The 7,893-nt window shown below is 36.3% G+C and overlaps 1 long non-coding RNA gene across 1 annotated transcript; it reads right to left on the bottom strand.

Annotated features, from left to right (window-relative positions):
• Positions 1-2,332: 2,332 nt before the first annotated feature.
• Positions 2,333-6,200, bottom strand: LOC131551899 (uncharacterized). The gene is made up of 3 exons (XR_009273844.1): positions 5,910-6,200; positions 5,307-5,402; positions 2,333-2,805 (listed from the first exon to the last, which is right to left on the bottom strand). It is a non-coding gene; the product is annotated as an uncharacterized LOC131551899 (long non-coding RNA).
• Between the last annotated feature and the right edge of the window lie 1,693 nt (positions 6,201-7,893).

Below are 7,893 nucleotides of genomic sequence, written 5' to 3'. Positions count from 1 at the left end.
AGCCGGAGGCTCACGCTCAGTGGCCAGGAACCAGTGTTCTGTTGCTAAGCAGCCTTCAGAGAATTGATCATGAAATCATGGGGGAGTGAGAAGACTGATCTATCTATCAGAGATCTTGGCCTCCATTAGGGGCTCTGAATTAATGAGCATCAGATGAAGCTCATCCAATCTGAGATAAACCACAGTACTTGTTCAAAAGAAAGAAAAAAGTTTGGGTATTGGGAGAACCATCTCTCTGATTAAAGAGCCACCAAACTTTGGATTACACATCTAATTAAAATAAGAGATTAAATGGATAGCCCCATCAATTTACTCATTTGCATGTCATTTCAAACCTGTAACCACAAATTTTAAAAATGATTTCATTAAATAATGGCTTAATTTTGTTGTGTTTTTCACAAAACCCCTTGTAATAATGACACTAATGACAACATTTCCATTTTAGGTGAATTATTTCTTTAAAGCAATCATGAACACCAATTAAAAAATGCTAATTGTATGTCTTCTGGAAACAGTGGACCTCGGCACACTGTCCTTGTGAGCTCCGAGGGGAAGCAGGTGTGACTGCTTCACTCTTCCAGAGCTCTTGACAGCGAAGGAGAGAGAGAGAGAGAGAGAGGAAGAGATCATTTAGCCCTAGATACGCACACTGAATACTGAGTCACAGCAGAAGAATCGGCTATTCTGCTTGTGGATGCTGAGGTGCCCTTTCGAGTTGCGGGGATCTGCCAAGTGAAATGCACTGCCAATGTGTCAGGAGAGGCAGTGAATACTGAGACAGGAAATCAGGTCTAGAAGACGGGTAGCGACCTTGATTACAGAATGCTCCGACATGCTCCCGCATTTTACAACGTGGCTTGTGATATTGCTTTACAGCCCTTTGAAAGCCTTGTTTTGTTGAGGGTATACATGTGAAATATATAGTTGTATTAAAGGGATAGTTCACCCAAAAATGATAATTCTGTCATTAATTACTCACCCTCATGTCGTTCCAAGCCCTAAGACCTTCTTTCATCTTCAGAAAACCACAAATTAAGATATTTTTGATGAAATCCGAGCGCTATTAAAAAAATATCTTAATTTATGTTCCGAAGATGAACAGAGGGCTTATGGGTTTGGAACGACATGAGGGTGATTAATTAATGACAGAATTTTCATATTTGAGTGAGCTATTCCTTTAAGTGTTTTGTTCATAAGTTTCCCAATAAATCCAAAAATATATATTTACATTTATTTTATATGTTACTGATAAGCAAGCTCAAATAGAATCCACACTTTTTTTTGCATTTTCTATGCTAATATTGGAATGTAAATGCACTTAAATGTGGTTATTGTGCAATGTACAGCTAACACACTAAAAGCTCAAGCATATTAGCGATAACTAGACATTCAAATGCTAGTGGCTATAGAATAATGGATGTTTGAATTTTGCGCAAATGTCCTGAGCTTTCTGTGAGCACCAAGTCTTTGTGGGCCTGCTGATAAGGTAGATTTTACAGTAATTCATTTTAAAGATACTTTATGGCTTTAATATAGACATAATTGAAAGAATAAGATGGATAATCATCTCTAATTATTGATTAATAATTCTAAATTATTAAGTGATTAATAATTATTGATCTAATCAATCAAACATCATGATGCATAATCATCTCTAAACATACTTAGCTCAAATACAAATTACTGTAAGAATTATGATGACGTGAAGATGAGTCTTCAATAAGTGGGAATATATAGCCTAGATGCCTGAGAATTTTTAACCCTATAAAGCATATAGTATCATATTTGTTACATGAATTACATTGCATTGTATGTTTATATATATTTTTTTCCATTTTAAAAAATTCTAATATTTAATATGTCAAGCTTTACAGGGTTAAAAGTCATGACAAAAGACCATTGTTGCTGCAGTATCAGTCACATACAGCCAAACAGATACCTTGTTGTAGAAGTTTTTCCCACCACCTAACACCAAACAGTTCACATATATTACCTGGGTGAAGGTATAGTGCAAAGTTCTGCAAACTTCTTCTTACTGCCACTTTTTGCTAGTTCAGCTGAAATTTTCTCTGCATTGCTGTCTGGTGTTTCGGAAAATCTTGGCTCTCAGCGTCTCTGCCCACACTGTCTGCGGTTCAGAGTAAACGCTTCAAGTACGAAATTGGTGCATTCAAGATGATTTTATAAATCATCAAATCAAAATTTACAAATCAAAACACAAAAAAAAACAAATATACAATACTTATAATACATTCTATACTTATACTAAATCTGCAATTGTTGGAAGTATTAATAGGTATTATTCAGTACCGAAATATTCACCCATGCATAACAGTCTCGTCTCCTTTATTTTTCTTTTAAAATGTTGCCATTAGAGTCACCTGACATAACCAGTGGCATCACATGCTGTCTCTGTTGTATTAGCTCTTGAGAAGCATTTTCTCCTTTTTCTTTTCCAGACGTCAGCCTCCTGACCCCTCAACCTCATCTCTCGACTGGGTCACTCATTCCCTTCATCACAGCATTTGTCTTGATGTGTGATGTGAAGTGTCAAGCTATTCATTTCATGTTTCTTACACTGAGGAGTGATGTGTCTCAGCTTTACACGTCAGTATGCAGCAAAGCGGGGGGAAAAAACAGCACAAGGCATGACAGGCTATGATCTAATATTCCCATCATTTTAATGAGATGGTGATAACAGAGGAAAGCAGATCCGTCCTGTCTCCCACATTCCTGTAATTGAGCGCCATGGATCCCTGTCCCTGCTCTCGCAGGACTCTGGTACAGCCGTATTATAATAATGACCTGGAGGCAACACAGATTTAATAGCGTTTGAGAACATTGTGTAATCTGGTTATGGAAGACAGAGATATATGTCATGATTTTATATTCAGAAGTCTGAGTCATTATATAAATGCTACAATGCATCTCGTGGAACAACCCAGAAGACTATGCAATTCACTTGACAAAGTATTGGGCGATACAAAGACTGAGGTTGACAGAAAAACACAAGGATGGCAAGCCTTTAAAAAGTTTGAAAAGGCCAAATTAGATTTCACACTCAATGTTTGTATCCTGTTGATTGGTACGAGGCAAAAAAGTTTCTTCCTTCAGCATAATTATTCATCTTGGCTACTGGATAGATTATGGAGTCTTTCCGGAAAGAAACTGGGTCACTCAGTATGCTGTTATATACATACAAATGAAGGAGTCAAACTCAGTGCTAAATCTGTTCTTCAGAAGGTACTTCAACGCATTATTGACAAGACTGTGGCATTTTCTTTTTAGCATGATCTTTTTTCCACTACCACTGGCCTACTTACATTTCAGAGCTTTAGTGCAATTGCCTAAACTGAAAACTCTGCATCATAGGGTTACACATGGATCTGAACCATGAGAAATCACACCAGTGAAATAAGTTTTGGCTTGCACTTGTAAATCAAACTCTCCTCAACTTGGAAGGAAGCTGTGCTAGTGCATTCAGTGCACTCTACAAATACTAACAGCAGAGATATTGTTCAGAATGATCAATAACAGCTGTATCTTTTCACCCAGCTGTCTAAAATGGTACCCAACCACATGAATTCACACTGGACAGTAGCATTGTCTGTGCTCCAAACCAATGTTTCAGGTAGTTCACTGGTCCAGAGTAATTACAAAAGGACAGATTTAAGCCACCTTTGCATGCAGCATTTCAATGCAAAGCCTGCATCTTATTAATTATCCATCCAATACTCCAGTTCAACTAGCTGCTAAATGTGCTGAAACAGTGCTGTGCATTTAATGTTGTGGAATTAGCAGCCACAGAAAGCAGGCAGTAAAGAAAATTCTATTAAAAAGAGATGTTTATGTACATTTTTTTTGGCTACGGAAACAGTAATTCATCAAATTAGAATAAATGATGATGAAAAATTACTAAACTAATCCAGTCATATATCCAGGCTTGTGGCGCAATTGTAAACCGTAAAGTATGACTGATTGTGGTAGTCCATAGATATCAAAATTCATATTGGTCTCATCAGAGGAAACAGATGGTTAATGTGATTTTGTCAGGGTGGACAACATAGAGTATTTAATCTAATGCAAATGAAGCTGTGAAGGATAAGTATATAGTGTTTGTACAGTTCACTCTCAGAATAAAATGGTCCAAAAGCTGTCATTGGGGTGGTACCCTTTCAAAAGGTATACTTTTGTACCTTTTTTAACCCTAAAGGGTGCATATTAGTACCTGGTAAGTGCACATTTCAGTACCTAAATGGTACATACCATATTAGTACCTTCTGAAACTGCACAGTAACAGCTCCTGTACCATTTTTTATTTTCTGAGAGTGCTGGGGTGATGATTATTCAACTGATAAAACATACTATACAATATATAGCGGTATGTAAACTATATTATCGTCAAGCTCTGATTTGCTAAATGTGACTAAAAGACATATTATAAACGCTGATATCAAGATTTTCTGTAAAGCTAGTTTGAAAGCGTCCATCATGAAAAGCGCTATATGAATAAATTTAGACTTGGCTGTGATAACTGCACTCTCTTGCTGTTTTCTCTCAGAAGAACATGCAACTGTCATTTCCAATAAAGCTGTAAAACCCAGTGGAGCTGTAGAGTTTCCTCATTATCTGTCTTGAGTGGACATAAATGCCATGCAGTCTTTTCTCAATAGGCTCAATCTTTTAAAAACTTGCAGAACTACTTAACTGGCCTCCATTACACCTATTTCTTTCCTGCATGACTTCCTGTTCCACTGAGGGGTGAAAAGACTGATACATTCCCCAAGTCTTCATCTCTCTTAATATGAAGTAAATGACCTAGTTTAAAAAGCATTTAGTTAGAAATGATGATGCTAATTATCTCAATTACCTCTTGCTAGACACTAATGGAATTTTGAAAGCCACCTCTGAAACTTTTATAACTAGCTTTTATGACTTTTTTTTCCACTTCTGAGAGTTATAATCAGTCTTTACTCTGATTGGACATGGTTTTTAATATAGTGTTATAATTCATTCCACACTTCTCTTCAAATAAACGCCCTTCCTTGAATGGCCTTGCTGTGCAGTTGATCTATTTGTCCAGATTGAGCAGTGGCTGTTGACGCACGTCTTCTGTGAGTTGTCGTTCATATTGATTGGCAGTGGGTTCGCTGTGCTAAATTCACCGCTCTCGCTCGCAGTGGCTTTCAAGTTCAGTAAATGCGTCTCTGTGACGACGGTCCTTCTGAAGTGTGTGTCAAGTGCTGTTTGTTTCTCAGTGCATATTTACTTCCCTCACAGTCAATTTCCACAGTTCATTGACTGACCTGAAAATACGCTGAGAAAGACTCAGGCTTGTTCACAGAGGGTATGATGGTGCTTCAGAATGTATCCAAACAGTCCTGCTCCTTCAACGGATGACTCTTGAGGAAATCAGACAGACACAGAAAAATTAAAAAAAATATTCTTAACGGTGAATGTTAACTCCTAGTAATATAGTAAATACAATGAGATTGCTTTGTTTATCTTGAGGGCCTTATACAGTCTTATGGAGCATGTTGAGAAAAAAACAAATACACTGAAACATACAATATGAATGTGTTGACAGCATCTAGAAGGTGAAATGTATTTACATATGCACAGCTTTAAATTGGTAAAAAGTATACAAAAATAAAATCTGTATAGTTACATTTTATTATGGTACGATTAACTAAAATGAAATAATATATTTCATATTATTTCATATTTAATAACATCTCTAAAGGTAATCATACATAAACTGCTTGAATCAGTATGTCAACAAATATAAATTATTGTCTATGCAGATATATGAAAATGAATTTGTGCTAGAATCAGAATTTATGTATGAATACCTCCAATTGTCAATGAGATCACAGTGAGTTTACAGAACAGGGTCCAAGTCTCTTTACCTGCTGGATAGCACTGATGGCCCCTTAAGCTTGACTTTCGGTATGATTTGAGTCAAATGAACATTCATTTCAGGGTTCCATACCTCAGGCCTCCTGCTGCACTCTGGCTGCTCAAAATGTAATTACGTTACTGTATCAAGCAATGTAATAGCACAGACTCTCCTCTCTCGAGGCGGTAGGTTTCTGCCAAATTCTCTAATAAATGAATCGGGGGTTTGATGCTTTTGGACTCAGGTACATGCAGGGTTCTACTTCTGCTCTCTGAGCTGCAAAATGAGATTGATCTTCAAGGCTGCAAGGAGCAAAAATAGTTTTTAGCAAGATCTTTAAAGAGTGATGAAAGAGTCCAACAAATTATTATTATTTTTTATTTTATTTTTTTTTTTAGATGTTTACAGATATTTAGTCACTGCACATAATAGAAGACAATATTAGTGTCAATTATTTGAAAAACACCTATTTTTGATGCACCTATTTTTGATTACATTTATTTGTGCATTAAATTACAAATACACTGTACAATGAGCTATGCGTACCCTAGTGAAAAATAAATATATTTACTTCATACTATATAATACATTTATTTCATGCTAAGCTAAATAATTGTGTACTTTAGACACTTTAAGTGTGCGTAAGTCCAACTAAAGATATACTGAAGTATATTTCAATGTGCTAAAGTGGAACTATTGCAAGTATACTTCAGGTACACTTTAGATATCTTGCATTTAAAGACTGATATTATTCAAAGATCATGCAGTCCTCATCGATAGTAACATGTTTTGGGCATAATATTAATAAATGTGTATTGTGCACACGCAGTACTCCAAGTAAAGTTAAATTATAATTTTTATATCTGTAAGTCTCAATCGATATGTTGGGAAATATGTTAATAGATTTGAACTATAGTTAGCGTAGCAAGTAAATGTATTTTAAATATACTTTTTTACAAGGGTATCTGTGGAATATATTGAGAGCTTACAAATCAGTCTATAATATTTTTGCGCTTTTCGTCTCATGCAATTGTGAATCATATATTTATGAGAAGCTTTGATGCTGTTAACTCCTTCAAAGCAAAAAAAAAAAAGACTGGATCAGGCAGTCTTTTTTTTTTTTCGTTGCTTTTCAATATTCATTGATTGATTTACTAAGAAAGCATCAGTTAACAGAACATAATTTAAACATAATTTAAATTCACATTTGTGACTAATTGTGATTCAATGATAACATTCGGGTCTAATTATCTTGTATGGTGAAAGGGCATTGTATGAGTTCAGAATACTTGAAATATAGCATCATACTGTTTCTATGGTCTGGAATGACATAAGAGTGAATAAATATTTCAAAGAACTTTCATTTTCGGGTGAACTATTCCTTTAAGGTCAAGGTGGCTTAACAGCGTGCATTAACCTTATATTGTCACAGAGGACGGATCCTTAGAGACAACAAAAGAAAGATAAAGAGAGAGCAATGACTTGCTTTGAGACGTTTCGGTGTGGCACTCAGATGAGCGTTCCATCTCAGGATCAAAGCCGACAGAGAGCTCATCGTAAGCAAGATCTAAACTCACACAGAGGAGTCAAGTGCATCTCTCTCCCCGCAGTCCAGACACAACTGCCACTCTGGAACAGACAGAACAGACAGCAGAAAAGGCCACAGGGCAGAGAAGAAAAAAACAAAAGAGCTTTTTGAATCCACACACACACTTTCATTCCTGCTAGATGAGGCTTTGCACCACAGGATCACTTTCCCCTGCAAATCTCATTAAACATGCAGCGACTCTGTGTTTCTGCTGATGTGGTGTGGTGTGCTGAGATGTAATCTGCATATCTGCATGTCTAATGCCAAATTATTAAAGATTGTGTTAAGCGCTTCAAAAAATATATGCTCAGGTGAGAATAAGGGGGAGGGCAGCATTAGACTCAAGTCCTTGATCTTTTCCAGCTTGTAAAATGCATTCATGAGGACACAAATGCTTTCCGTTATC

Source organism: Onychostoma macrolepis, chromosome 13 (genome assembly GCF_012432095.1).
Source record: "Onychostoma macrolepis isolate SWU-2019 chromosome 13, ASM1243209v1, whole genome shotgun sequence".
Lineage (NCBI taxonomy): Eukaryota > Metazoa > Chordata > Actinopteri > Cypriniformes > Cyprinidae > Onychostoma > Onychostoma macrolepis.
Note: the sequence above shows the minus strand (reverse complement) of the source record. Positions and strands in the feature narration are given on the sequence as shown.